Source organism: Notolepis coatsorum, assembly GCF_963971535.1.
Source record: "Notolepis coatsorum genome assembly, chromosome: 11".
Taxonomy (NCBI): Eukaryota; Metazoa; Chordata; class Actinopteri; order Aulopiformes; family Paralepididae; genus Notolepis; species Notolepis coatsorum.
In genome coordinates, this window is record NC_140175.1 from 117201789 (window position 1) to 117216993 (window position 15205).

At 47.1% G+C, this 15205-nt stretch overlaps 1 protein-coding gene across 1 annotated transcript in view; it reads right to left on the reverse strand.

Annotated features, from left to right (window-relative positions):
• Positions 1-5107, reverse strand: part of LOC311237250 (uncharacterized protein) — a gene marked incomplete at its 3' end in the record, with an annotated part of 31405 nt that extends 26298 nt beyond the window's left edge. Inside the window, exon 1 of the mRNA XM_084325057.1 lies at positions 5059-5107. The remainder of the gene's footprint in view (positions 1-5058) is intronic.
• Positions 5108-15205: the final 10098 nt, after the last annotated feature.

Sequence of the window (15205 nt, forward strand, 5' to 3'; positions counted from 1 at the left end):
CAATTGTGTGTATTGAGCCGTACTGTATTGTACCCATTCTGCAATCTGTTGGATTAAGTTTTCATTCATTCATTCATGGAGTTGGTTGCATCCCGCCCCTCTTGTCGTTCCCCTGGGCGCCTTGGGGATTCAATAAGATGGTCTACATAGCCTATTATTGATGTGGATATGCCCGACGACCACATAGTGCTAGCTCAGGATGTTCTGCTGGACATTAGGAAACTGACTGGTGCGCCTTGGTTGCTTGGGGTTAAAACAGCGTTTTTATAAAGCAATTGGGATGGGGGTTTTCCTCTTCCGACGACCTGTGTGGTTGTCGACGGGTTCTCGTTCATAACAGGGGATGATAACGGAATGGATCTGAACATATGTAGAAGGGTCTCACGCCCTGGGGGTGGGCCACCGGGCGCGGTTCGCACCGAACGTCTGAGTGGCGCCTTCTTTTTAAGATCAACACACATATCTGCCCCTTCTCCTGGAGTTGGCATGTCGGCGTGGTTAGGGCACGGGACTGGTTCTGGTCACGCTGGTCTGGATCAGTTAAACCCGTTGTCCGCCGGGGATGCAGATCTGCTGTTCTGGTACCCTGAGGGACTTGGGCTTTTTTCAGGGGGAAAAATGCTAGGTCGGTCCGAGTGTCGCAGAGCTAAGCGCTATGGAACCCTTGTTGGGTGCATTGTATTCTACACTGTCGTAATGGCTTACGGCCGTGCCAACCTGTACGCACCCGATCTCGTCGGATCTCGGCCGCCACGCAGGTTGGTCTTGGTTAGTACTTGGTTGGGTGACCTCCTGGGAATACCAAGTACGGGGTGTTGGGGCTGGTTTTCCATTCTTGCGCTCTTCTCTTACGCATGGCGAAGAGGGGCCTGTTGGAGTGGTCTTTGACCTCCTCGGGGGACCCTGTGCTCCCCGTATCACCAGGCCCGGTCCGAAGTAATGTTTTCGTTGACCCGTAGGCCCGGGATAACCCTGTTGGTAGGCCTGCCACGATAACAAATTTTGCTGGGCGATTAATTGCCCCCGAAAATATCGCGCTAAGCGATATTATTGCGACCGGTTAGAGAATTTTTTTTTTTTAAATTTATTTCCCAAAACTTTTATTTTGAAGCCCACCGCTCCGTCTTTTCCGGTGTTTTAGACTTTTATTTTGAAGCCCACCGACCGGACCGGAAGTATTGTTGTTATTATCCTAGCTTGCTGATGCTGCTGGTGGACTGGGGCCAGCTAACGTTAGCTTGCTGATGCTACTACTACTTCGACATGCTGCTAATGGGCTGGGGCCAGCTAACGTTAGCTTGCTGATGCTGCTGGTAGATCGACATGCTGCTAGTGGACTGGGGCCAGCTAACGTTAGCTTGCTGATGCTACTAGTAGATCGACATGAGCTAATGATAAAACAAATGTTGAGATTGTTGGTGAACAACTAACTTTAAGTTAGTTTTAACGTTAGCTACTAACGTTAAAACGCTAACGTTACACTACAAATAACGCTACTTGGTTAAAAGGAGCAACACTATTGAGAAATGTAGTTAAGCTATGTGGTGTTGCCCCACGGAGCTCCTGTGCTGTGCTCTCTGCTCTGTAGTAAAGCCAGCGGCCCGCCTCCCAACACGGACAGTGACTGACAAGGGGCACTGGTTCCGCCTCATTAAAACAAACGCGCAAATAGCAATTAATCGCGCCCGTCAAAATCATTGCATTAATTTTAATTATCGCGGCAATTAATCGATTTATTGCTTATCGCGGCAGGCCTACCTGTTGGGAACTGGAACACAGGTACTACGGCAGTGCCGCAGGTATGTTTTGGAGTTTTTTCCTGGGGGGTTATGGGACCAACCACTGCATAGGGTAACGACTAGGTGGTTGGTTCTCTGGTGTGTTGGAGCAGTGTCAACTCCCGGGTTAACCGGTTGAGGGTGCCCCTGCACGTTCATGACGTCTGCCAATCGTGTCAGCCTTCTCTGCCTCAACCCCTCTGGGTGGGGGTTTTTAAATGGAGGCTTGATCATGCGACAACGCCAGCATGCGCCCCTTCCGCCGGGGCGGCTGTGTTCAGCTGTCCCCTCTGGCGCCTGTCTCGTCCGCAGTCTCCAGGCTCGGGTTAACAGCCTGTTGCCTGGTTTTTCCCCGGTGCGCTGCCTGCTTCCGTTGGTTAACCTTTTTGTGTGCTTACGGCCATGCTGACTGCCTGTTCTGCAGGGTCAGTGTGCCAGGTGGTGTACTATTGGGGGGACAGGGCCCGCTCGGCTGAGGGGCCTTTGTTCGAATACGCTGGCGATGTGGGGGGCGGGGTCACTAAGTGCCCACCTGGTGGGGTCGTGATGCTGGCATCATGGACTTCTCCGGGCCCCCGTTCCAGGGGGTCCAGTCCCTTTGGTAGGTCTGGGCCTTCCTTCGCGCTCCGCTGCTACGGCCTTGCCACGGGGTTGGGTTTGCCCTTGACCCCGTGTTTCTGGGGGCAGTAACGAGGTTGTTCCCTCCGTTCGTTCCCGGGTGGCATGCGGGTTGTGCGTGTGTGTAGTCGTGGGGTCAGGCCACGGCTGCTCACCCTGTGCGTTGAATTGCTTGAGTGCCTCTTCGCACGGTCGGGTCCGTCGCCCTCCCGGGAAACCTCTAATAGGGGGGGTGCCCTCCATTAGGGGGGGGTCGGGGGGCTCGGCCCTCCCTGTTCTGATGGTTGTGGGGGGCCTTCAGCGGGGTGTATTTGTCGGCCGGTGGCTCCGCTCGGCCTCCCTATGTGCATGAGTGATGCCGAGCGGATCCCCTAATGATACAGAACGTTAGGTTAGGACTATAACCAAGTTCTGTTAATTAGGGGTGACGCTCGGCATCCGACGCCGCTGCAGCCCTTGACCTCACCTTGTGGTGAAAGCTTGGGAAGGAGAGCATGTGACCACACACCTGCTTATGAAGGTAAGCTAACGAGGGGTGTGGTCAGATGAATACTGGTATTAAAGGTACATTTGTGGAATTTATTCAGTGCGCGTGCACGTACGCGAGGGAGTGCATGAGTGATGCCGAGCGTCACTGTTACAAAGGGTCAGATTAAACCGAATATATATATTTATTGCTTGAGATCCCTTGTATAATATTTGTATATCGTTTGATATCCCTTGTATATTCTTTGTATATATACACGGAATATCCCTTTACCTGCGTACAAACCAGAGTAATATGCGCTCTCCTATTGGACACCCCCCCCCCAGGCTCCAGGCAGTCTCGTACTCAGACAGGTGCAGTGGGCGAGTTTGGGGCATGTTACAACATGTCTTTGGCAGTGCAGTGATTCAGGACCAGAGTGACCAGGTTGGCACTAGATTGTCACTTACGTATAAATACGGCGCAGGTGTAAACAGCAGCAATTCGTTCATTACTAGTAAAGCCTTCCCCACGAGACAACGTGCAGTGAAGTGAGCAACTTTGCCTACACCGGCGACTGCAGAACCTTTTCTGGTTGGATTATATTGCTTTGGTACTGCTGGAGCAGAGAACCGTCTACCCCACTATCGTGTGGGATCTACCCCCCGTGAGGAGCATCACTCGAGCCCGCCTCTAGGAAGAGGCTGGCTAGCTTTCATCCATGCTGTCGAGCATACTGGATTATAGCTGTTGCTTTGTCTACTGATCAAGGGAGTACTGCACTGGTTCCTGTATCTGGAACCTCGTTATTCCTCGTTGACCCAGACTTTGTACCCGAACATTCCTCTGCCCTGCCGGTCTTACACCCGGAGGGAACCCCCCCAGTGTCTCCAGCTGGTACTAGTGTGCCTTATGTAATTGCTATGCTACAGGTGGCGTCAGTTTAGACCCATCTTACTATTCTCATTGACTTACGCTCTTGACCTACTTTACGTGTGTTCTTCGCCTTACAAGCGCAAGTATAATTCTCAATCTGTAACCTAACGTTGCTCTGATAATAATAAATACCCTCCAAATAGAACTTTATGTGTCATTGCCGTATTCTTGTGTGGGTGTTCACCATATATATTCATGTACTGTATGGCCAGTAATTAAAGTACATAACTAAGTAGTGGTTTAATATACCATACTCTCAATACAGTCAGGGAATTGTACCCCTCAGTTACAGTCACCCCTAATTAACAGAACTTGGTTATAGTCATAACCTAACGTTTTATGTACCGACCACAGACATGTAGGATAGTTCTATGTACTGACTACAGACATGTAGGATAGTTCTATGTACTGATCCCAGACATGTAGGATAGTTCTATGTACTGATCCCAGACATGTAGGATAGTTCTATGTACTGATCCCAGACATGTAGGATAGTTCTATGTACTGATCACAGACATGTAGGATAGTTCTATGTACTGATCAGACATGTAGGATAGTTCTATATACTGATCAGACATGTAGGATAGTTCTGTACTGACCACAAACATGTAGGATAGTTATATGTACTGATCACAGACATGTAGGATAGTTCTATGTACTGATCAGACATGTAGGATAGTTCTATGTACTGATCACAGACATGTAGGATAGTTCCATGTACTGATCAGACATGTAGGATAGTTCTATGTACTGACCACAAACATGTAGGATAGTTATATGTACTGATCACAGACATGTAGGATAGTTATATGTACTGATCAGACATGTAGGATAGTTGTATGTACTGACCACAGACATGTAGGATAGTTCTATGTACTGATCAGACATGTAGGATAGTCTGCACTGCGCTTCTAAAACAGCATGATTATAACAAACATTCAAAGTTCTAACTTTGATTTATTTGGGCACATGTATTTATTATTTGTAATATTGTGATTGATGTATTACCTCATTTAATGTGGTGCATTTGACTTGTAACGTGAGTTTTCACAAGTTGAGCAAACTAGCAGCTGGCCGTGTGTTTCTCTTGCATGTTAGCAATCGCCATTTTATCTTTGAGTGGCTGCCGTTACATGTTCACGTTTGGTTTCCCTCACGTTAGGCAGCAGGTTACAAGAAGAACACGAATAGATGCTGTTTCATTCTGTTCCGTTCGCTAACTTACAGAATGGATGATGAAAGCATCTGTAGATCACTTACTTGTAACTTTGTTTTCTCCGGACAACCGTCAAGTCAGGCTTCATCCACTTCATGCATCGCGACTCGCGAGGCTGTTCGACGCGGAAATGGGCAAAGCCACAGCTCGTCACGCGATTGGGCAACAGTGGCCAATCAGAGAGCGTCTGCCAGAAATGCGGCTACAGAAAGTATAGACGCCGTCTGAACGTGAGATGAAGAAACACTAGCATCTCGAAGACACTCTGACGTCACGAGAACGCCGCCATCTTGATATTGGGGAAACAAACGGATTTCTACGATCAAATGTCCGCGTTGAGCTCCGTTTTTATTACATATTTTATCACATTCTTGTTCATTTCATAACCTTTTCATATCATTTGTTTTTGAAAATATTGAGGCCAACATGGCATTTCACTATTTCGAAAGCCTTTCTGGTGATTCTAAAAGTGCATGTTTCCCCCAAGCTTCGAGTATGTTAAGAGTGGGGGGAGTGAGCTGAGCGGCCCTCACAGCGCATGCGCGGGTCCAGAGCGGTAGAGTACGTTAGTTAGTCAAACCTGCAAACCCAAATAAACTGTTTCCTGGTTTACTGTCACCACCTTCCAGAGGGAATGAGCCCGAAGTCCGGCTACTTCTACCAGTAGGTTACATGAGCGGTGTTGTTGTGTCGGACTCGGACTCCCGACCAGAAGAACCACCTCGTGTTGTTAGCAGAACGCTGCTGGACTCTACCACGTTCAGAACAACACAGGAGAAGGTAAACAAAGGTAGGTTCACGTCGACCTCTCCGTTTTGTTACAGTAACATCTGCCTGTATTAATCTACTGACCGCACATCTGATCTGTTGGGCGTTTCTGCCACTTTTCCACCAGACTGGGCCTTGACCAGAGGTAGCTGGAGCAGCTAACACGCTAAGCTGCTATGCTAATGCTAAGCTAATGCTAATGTTACTACTGAGTTTGTGAGCATATGTGACGTTAGGTCAGAAACTGGTGCGACTCTGTGTATAGAGAGAAATGTGCGTTTATTCAGCTCGTTAATCATAATGACCGAACATCTCTGTTGAGCGTTTCAGCCACTGTGTCGGCTTTACTTGAGAGGCTATGCTAATGCTTCTATTGAGCCGTACTGTATTGTACCCATTCTGCAATCTGTTAAATAAAGTATTCATTCATTCTAGGATGAGGTTGGCCTCCAGTAAGGCCATCTGCACCTCCTGCTTCTGTTCACTTGTTTCATCTCCTCCAGTAAGGCCATCTGCACCTCCTGCTTCTGTTCACTTGTTTCATCTCCTCCAGTAAGGCCATCTGCACCTCCTGCTTCTGTTCACTTGTTTCATCTCCTCCAGTAAGGCCATCTGCACCTCCTGCTTCTGTTTACTTGTTTAATCTCCTCCAGTAAGGCCACCTCCTGTTTATGTTCCCCCCCCCCACCCACCCAACCACCTCCAATGTACAGTCCCCACCCACCCCTCCTACCCAACCCCCCCCCCCCCCCACTCCTACCCCCCCCCCCCCCCCCAACCACCTCCAATGTACAGTCCCACCCCCACCTACCCAATCCAATGTACAGTTTCTACGCCTAATGTATATACTCTTTTCTTTCTGGACTCTTTTTGTATCACAAATACAGTACTGTAATTGCAAATCTGGTATGTCATAAATGTATAGATGTAGCAGTACTGTCTATCTGTATGTCATGTATGTCATATATGTTACGATGAATTGGAAATGGGGGACCCTGGTGTAAACAAGACGAAAGTCTTTCTCTGGTCTGCATCCCCTTAACAATTGTATGTATTGAGCTGTACTGCACTGTACCCATTCTGCAATCTGTTAATAAAGTTTTCATTCATTCATTCATTCATGTTCCCTTCTTCGATGGAAGTGTGGATCCAAGTAACTAGCTTTGTTCAGCAGCATGAACACCCTCTTTTCCTCACTATACCGCTCCTCCAGATCGGTAATGATCTGTGTCTTCAGTGTTTCCCCTGAAAACAAATTCAGCAGCGGTACTGTGCCTCTAGGGGGGTCCGGGGGTGAAAGGAATTCCCTCATAGTTCTTTTATTGAATGTCGGCGAGGCGAACAGAGAGACGAGACAGAGTCAGATGGCAGTCTGCAGAGTTTTACTGAACCGTCACAGCACAAGTAGACCACAATCCGGACCACGCACCTCCGCACACCGAGCGAGCCAGTGCCAAGTGGTGGTTTCGTCAATACATCGTCACATCATTTATACATTTCTCGTCAGAATGGTGTGTGTATATCTCTCGGTGTGTATCCATGAATGTCTGTGTGGTGTGTGTGTGTGTGTGTGTGTGTGTGCTGGTGTTTGCTTAGATGAGGGAAAGGAGGGGCTGATTCCTCCGCTCTCCTTATCAGATGGTGTGTGTATGTCTCTCGGTGTGTTATGCATTGATGTCTGTGTGATGTGTGTGTGTGTGTGTGTGTGTGCTGGTGTTTGCTTAGATGGGGGAAAGGAGGGGCTGTTTTCCTCCGCTCTCCTTATCAGATGACGGCATATAATTTGTGTGTGTGCATGTGTGTTGGTGTGTGTGTGTGTGTGTGTGAGTGTGTGTGTCGGTGTGTGTTGGTGTGTTAGAGTGTGTGTGTGTCGGTGTGTGTGTGTGCTAAAGTGAGAGACATGAGTTTGCATGTCTAGCTGACACTAACAAAAAAGGGGGGGGGTGTGTGTATTTCTCTCTATGTGTGTGCATTGGTGTCTGCGTGATGTGTGCTTGTGTGTGTGTTAAAGTGTATGTGTTGGTGTGTGTGTGGGCTTTTGCATGCTTCTGATATCATCATGCACCTGTGTCCAGACTGTTTCAAAGGGGGCCATATGTTTACACAGAGACCGTTTCATGGGGCGGCCTGTGTCTACACAGAGACATCTGACGTCAGTGTACAGCCTGAAGAAGATATTGACAACAGATCAATGAATTAAAACTATCAATCCCCCTTTTGACATATAAATCTATATGTCAACACAACAATTCATTGTGCACCCAACAATATGACACAACCATCACTCATCAAGACATACACTAAGCATGGACCTGTTAAAAGGCCAAGGTCAGGAACAAATAGAGTACATCTCCGGACATATACCTACATATCGGATGACCACCAACACTGTCATCAATACACCAGACCTGCACTTAATCCAAGGCAGGCCATAGATCAACCCGTGAAATACTAATTACAATCACACAATATAAATTCATAGAGGAATGAAAACACAAAAAAAAATAACAATAAACTGACGTTGATTTAACCCTAACCAGGACCTGTAAAATATGGAAATGATGCTTGACCGCTTTCGCATGATGTACATGCCTGAAATACTATGTAAGACAGTTCAGACAGGTCAGTGTTATTCTGCACAATATCAACCATATTTTAAGACAGTCCAGTTTTAGTTCAGTCACATTTTGCATAATTTCAATCAATTTACACTTTCTCATCTATTATTCTAATATTCTTATTTCAATTAATTATTTAAATTCAGTAATTTATTCAGTTGTTGAGTCCACCATTCAGTTGCTGTGTGGAGTCCACACAGTTCACACAATCCCCCTTTGAGACTGTGAATCTCACAGTCTCAACACCAATCCCCCGCAGGCCATCAGGCAGAGAGCGCTCCTCGTCAGTCAGCCATCACCCCCCCCAGAGGACACTGCATCATACTGAATTCAGGCCGAAGTCCTGTTGCCGGCCCCTCCCCCTCAATCCGGCACCAGCCCTACATTTCCAGGCTACCATCGAGCGACAGCTCGTGACATCGGCGGGGTTTCATTTCCACCCCACCACCGGCGGAGAAGGGCCTCGGTACGGTTCTCAGCATGACCACAGCGTCCCCAAGGAAGTGGATGACAGCTGACCGTTCCCCATCGCGTCCATGGTCGCTCAGCCTCTCCCCAACCCGACAGCTTTCAGATTCAAAGCACACAGAACACCACACAGCTTACTCAACAACCAGTACAATGCATCCAGACTTATTAATGAGAACACTCATTGATTGAAATACATAAAAAATGCGTAAAGAACCACTCAATTTCAGATTCACAGTTGGGGCATATCAGCGTCATATTCCGTCACCATCACCCAAATCACAAATGAAAAAGAGGATATAATCAGAGATGCATAAAAAAAATGCAATGATTTCCAATGGTTGCAATCTCTATGCCGAAGGATCATTAGAAAATCAGACTAAAATTCACATAAACCAAATCAAAACAAAACACACATTGTCCCACATCAGAGTATACAATATCCTATGAGTAGACAATATTCTAATGAGTATACTATAGAAAGGAAATAAAAAACAAAACACGCAACAATATCTTGTCCCCATTCTCACAACCCTACCACGACCTCATAGACAATAATATGCGAACAACTTGAAACACACTTGGATTCCATTCATACTAGTCTGCTCATTGGACACCGTGACAGTATTATTTATAGATATATAGAGGATATTCGTCATAATTCCCCCTTTTGACGTTAAATAAAACGTCAACACACAGTTCATTGATCTATGTCCGTCGATCGTCACCTCATTACATGCATCACATCCAATACCAGACAGGATAATCAACATCAGGAGAGCAGAGAGAGAGAGATAGAGGGAGGGGAGAAAGCGGGAGAGAGAGAGAGAAGAAAGAGAGAAACACAATTCTGGCAACTTAACAGAAGATAGCACGTAACCCCACCGGACCCCCCTTACTCATCACCTAACCCAGAGGAACCCCCCCTCTATTACAGTGCACCCCTGGTCCCGTCTTCTAGGGGACGTGGGTCTCCTCCTGAGCTGGTTCCCGTAGGCACACACAACGTCCATCAGGGCGCTTCCTTCCCTCTGTCACAGTGCACCGCCCACCTGGGTCGGCCCCGTCTTCTGGAGGGCAAGGGCTGACCTCCTGAGGTTGGTCCCCGTTCCAGGGTGCGGTCCCCTAGACAAACGTGCCTCCTCCGGTCCGCTGCCTTCCCAGTGTCTCAGACTGTCCTCTCCACCCCTCGCCGGCCGGCCCACCACCACTCAAACTCAGCTCAGTGTCTCCCCCGCGGCCGCTTCCCCCGTTCTAGTCGTGGATGAACTGCGTGTCGTAGACGACGATCAGCGGTGATTGATCTGCGGTGCCAGCGGTGCCTGGCTGCGGTGTTCACACCCATACTCCAGGAACCATGACAAACAAAACCTATCACTCAAATACAACAACCTTTCACACCGGTACCAACACACACACATGTTTTAGTTGGAATTTAGTATCGTATTAGGCAAACAAACAGTGCCTAATACGCAGGGCTTCCTCCCTTTCTACCCCTAATCTCAGCTAATTCCAGTCTACATCCAGTCTACACCCACTCCCCCTTAGGCCTAAGAGAGAGGGAACACAAGATAGATTAATGGGGATTGAGGGGGGGAAACGTAATCACCCTTCCTTCTCCTGCCCCATTTCGCAACATACCTTCTTTAAAAAATGCTACGTCACGGATTGACATCGACACAAATCTCTCTGCGCCCATTGATTGTAGCTGAGCTATAATGCCTGACCTAGACGTAAGGCCCATAGCCCCCAGTGGGGCTATCGGGTGTACGCCCATCGGGTGTACGCGTCGAGTAGTCCCCTCGGCACTGCTATCAGGAGCCATCGGACTCTCCATAGCCACTTTTACCTTGAAAGAGAGAGAGAGAGAGAGAGAAAAAAAAAAAAAAACGACCAGTAGACAAAAGAGAGCACGCGACAAAAAAGAACAGAATGTCCATATTACATGTCACTTTATACACTCTTAGAAAGGGGAGGGGTGTGTGTGTGTGTGTGTGTGTGTGTGTGTGTGTGCGTGTGTGTGTGTGTGTGTGTGTGCGTGTGTGCTGAAAGGAAGGATTTTGCATGTATAACTGCCAGAGAGAGAGAGTGAACTAGGATTTTGCATGTTCTGCTACATGATGTAGGGGGAGGAGAGACACAGACTTCTAGGCATATTCTTCATTAAGGCCTTTAGATATATAGAGGATATTCGTCATCAATGAACTGAAAAACCTATCAGAGAGAGAGAGGGGGGGAACGCGAAAGAGAGAGAGAGAGAAAGAGAGAGAGAAGGAACGAGAGAGAGGGTGAGAAAGAGAAGGAGAGAGAGAGAGAGAACGAGAGAGAGAGAGAGAAAGGGAGCGAGAGAGAGAGAGGGAGAGGGAGGGAGAGAGCGTGCGAGTGGGGGAGAACACTCTGAATGGGTAGAGAACGAGAGAGTGAGAGAGAGAGAGAGACAGAGAGAGAGAGAGAGAGAGAGTGTTCAGCCGTGTTGTTGTAGTCCTCGAGGAGGGAGTAGAATTCGGCCGAGCGCGCGTCGCTCCAAGACAGTGTTGTATCAATGTGGAGTGTCTTTAGCAATGCAGAGTGCAGACCCATGTGATATTACGTGTGGTCCCGCACCGTTTACAGCAAGCGGCACCAACGAAATAATAATGATAATGGTGATGATTATGTGGAAATGAAAACGGGGACCCTGATGACGAAAGCTCCATCACTGGTCCGCATCCCCTTAACAGCACTATACCATATTTCTGTGAACATGCTCGCCTCTACCAACATCCATATTTGTGGTAACAACGCAGATATCGAGTGTATTTCTGTGAACATGCACGCCTCTGAAGCGCTTCCACCCCTCAAGCCGCGCGAGCGAAAGCAAAGCGCCGGTCCCACCGCAGAGCGCACGGCGGTGTTCAGAGCGGTTATAAACTAACCACAACTGCATATATAGCACCACATAATACATATAATATAATATAATATAACACCCGCTCCTTCTCAGACCCGGAGCATATATACCCACCTATTTTTAATCAACTAGGTTGTCAATGCATAGTCTGAAACTGCAATGTGGAGAGAGACCTGTTCCCTCGCGCCGCAGCCGCATCCCTCTACCACAGAGCAGCACACTAATGCAATATGGACGATATTTATTCTAATAATAATAGGTTATTTATTCTAATAATAATAGGTTGGCCTCCCTACCACTATTCATTATAATATAATGATAATGGCCCCCTTATCAACAACATAACGCACCGGTTTTGTATCCCGTGATGAATATTCATATATCCACTTGACTCGACTGGAGACATGGCTTCACTCATCATATGGAACTTCATACATGTGTTACACATTATTAATTCAACACACATATCAGAACTTTTTCGTACCACTTTCCTTCTAACTAATAGTGACCGTGACGACGGGGGCCACGTTGGAAAGGTGCTAACCCCTAACCAGGGACTTTAACCCGGGGACTCTAACCCCTAACCAGGGAACTTTAACCCGGGGACTCTAACCCCCCTAACCAGGGAACTTTAACCCGGGGACTCTAACCCCCCTAACCAGGGAACTTTAACCCGGGGACTCTAACCCCTCTTTCAGGACTCCAACCTCTCAGGACTTGACTCGATAAAACATAAAAATAAAAATAAAAATAAAAAACTGCATGAAGTCCTATGTACAGTGTGTGGCCACAGATCTCGCAGACGCAGGCATATTTCATTCAAATGACAAACCTATTTTAAATTTGGAATTTCCAATTGCAGAAACTTGGTATTCTGCTCACCTTTCGTCATTGAAGAAACAGCCCCGGGGTCCGTCATCCGATCTGCCGCACACAGCCATTCAACTCGTCCCAGGAGAAATGCACGAAACGGACAAGAAGACAAACAAAAAAATAAAAAAAATACAGATTATGATCTACTCATCCTGTGCCAACTCTGCAGATAATCTACTCGGTCTCTGCTCACCTCTTTCCGATCACCAATCCCGGACGAGCCCCCATTTGAAAGGAATTCCCTCATAGTTCTTTTATTGAATGTCGGCGAGGCGAACAGAGAGACGAGACAGAGTCAGATGGCAGTCTGCAGAGTTTTACTGAACCGTCACAGCACAAGTAGACCACAATCCGGACCACGCACCTCCGCACACCGAGCGAGCCAGTGCCAAGTGGTGGTTTCGTCAATACATCGTCACATCATTTATACATTTCTCGTCAGAATGGTGTGTGTATATCTCTCGGTGTGTATCCATGAATGTCTGTGTGGTGTGTGTGTGTGTGTGTGTGTGTGCTGGTGTTTGCTTAGATGAGGGAAAGGAGGGGCTGATTCCTCCGCTCTCCTTATCAGATGGTGTGTGTATGTCTCTCGGTGTGTTATGCATTGATGTCTGTGTGATGTGTGTGTGTGTGTGTGTGTGTGTGCTGGTGTTTGCTTAGATGGGGGAAAGGAGGGGCTGTTTTCCTCCGCTCTCCTTATCAGATGACGGCATATAATTTGTGTGTGTGCATGTGTGTTGGTGTGTGTGTGTGTGAGTGTGTGTGTCGGTGTGTGTTGGTGTGTTAGAGTGTGTGTGTGTCGGTGTGTGTGTGTGCTAAAGTGAGAGACATGAGTTTGCATGTCTAGCTGACACTAACAAAAAAGGGGGGGGGTGTGTGTATTTCTCTCTATGTGTGTGCATTGGTGTCTGCGTGATGTGTGCTTGTGTGTGTGTTAAAGTGTATGTGTTGGTGTGTGTGTGGGCTTTTGCATGCTTCTGATATCATCATGCACCTGTGTCCAGACTGTTTCAAAGGGGGCCATATGTTTACACAGAGACCGTTTCATGGGGCGGCCTGTGTCTACACAGAGACATCTGACGTCAGTGTACAGCCTGAAGAAGATATTGACAACAGATCAATGAATTAAAACTATCAGGGGCATGCCCCCCGTAATTTTTTTTTTACATTTTAAAGTTAAATGCATCAATCTGGTGCACTTTGAGAGCAAAATAAAGAGGCTAGATCTATGATGAACTTTGTGCTCAAAACACAAAATCGACTAGACTGCAGTGCTTTCTCCCTGTAGCCCTTTCCTCAGGTCAGTCTTTTACATTAAGCACCCCCCACAGCCCAAATAAAATTATTTAAAAAAAAAAGTATGTTGCCACTTTGAAAGAACCCTTGTATATGTAGTAAATCAATATGCATTCATATTAGGACAGGTTTGCATTTGTCCAGCCTACATTTACAATATATTATTCACACAAAGTATTGTCAACAATTACAATTAAATTGTTACAATTAGGTCCACCATTCTACCTATTTTTTTTGGATCAGCACTTGTTGAAGCATGCACGCCAGTGTTGAAAAGACAGCTCTGTTGATCCAGTATTTAAAAACGGGTAGACCAAACTGGTGGCCCTATTAATTGAATGGAAGAGACACAAGACGTAACTGACATAATTGCTAGCATTGTCCACTAGCATTGTCTGTTGTAAATAATGGAGTTCCACAAATCATGTCCAAGTAGAATCGGCTCAAACAAGGGACTAAACACGTTCCGCAATTATGCCACATCAATGTGGAACGCCCTACCCACAGTTGTAAAAAAATGTGAATCACTACTAGGGCTGGACGGTATGGTCTAAAATGTATATCACGGTATAATTTTAAGCATAGACGGTAACGGTATATCACAGTATATTAATTAATCTTAATGTCTATTTTTTTTATCCACTTTTTCTCCCCATTTTCTATTTTTCTCCCATCCCAATTTCGTATTATCCAATTCTACTCTCCCCTGTCTCGAACGTTGTTAGACCATGCCTCCCACTGGTCGGCTGCAATGTGGATGAAGCCTTGCATCACGTGTCCCCTCCGGTACACGAGGAGGCAGCTGTCGCATCTTTTCACCTGCACAGCACGACCTCTCAGCGGCGAGGAGTGACGCGTGGGAGGGACACGCTGCCCCCGTTGCTTCCTGATTCTGCTGTACAGGCGCACCAACCGACCTGTAGGAGTCGCTGTCCACACCGTCCGATCCCCACCCACCGGCTTTCCCACCCCCTAATACTGCCAATTGTATTAGTATGAACGACCAGCCAAGCCGGAAACAACACGAGAGCTGGGCTCGAACACTGCATCTCCTGCGTTAGTGGCGAGCGCCTTGCCTACTGCGCCACTTAGCCGCCCTAAAAATGTCTATATAAATGCTTCTGAAGGGGTAAAGATCTGGCAGCTATTACTGTACTCTTGTATTACTAGGACATATTTCACATAGTACAGAGGTATTTTAAGAACATTTATTGTGCAAAACTGCAATAGAAAAATGCAAAACCTTTTCTCAAGTTACTTCCATCTCTGAAAAACACT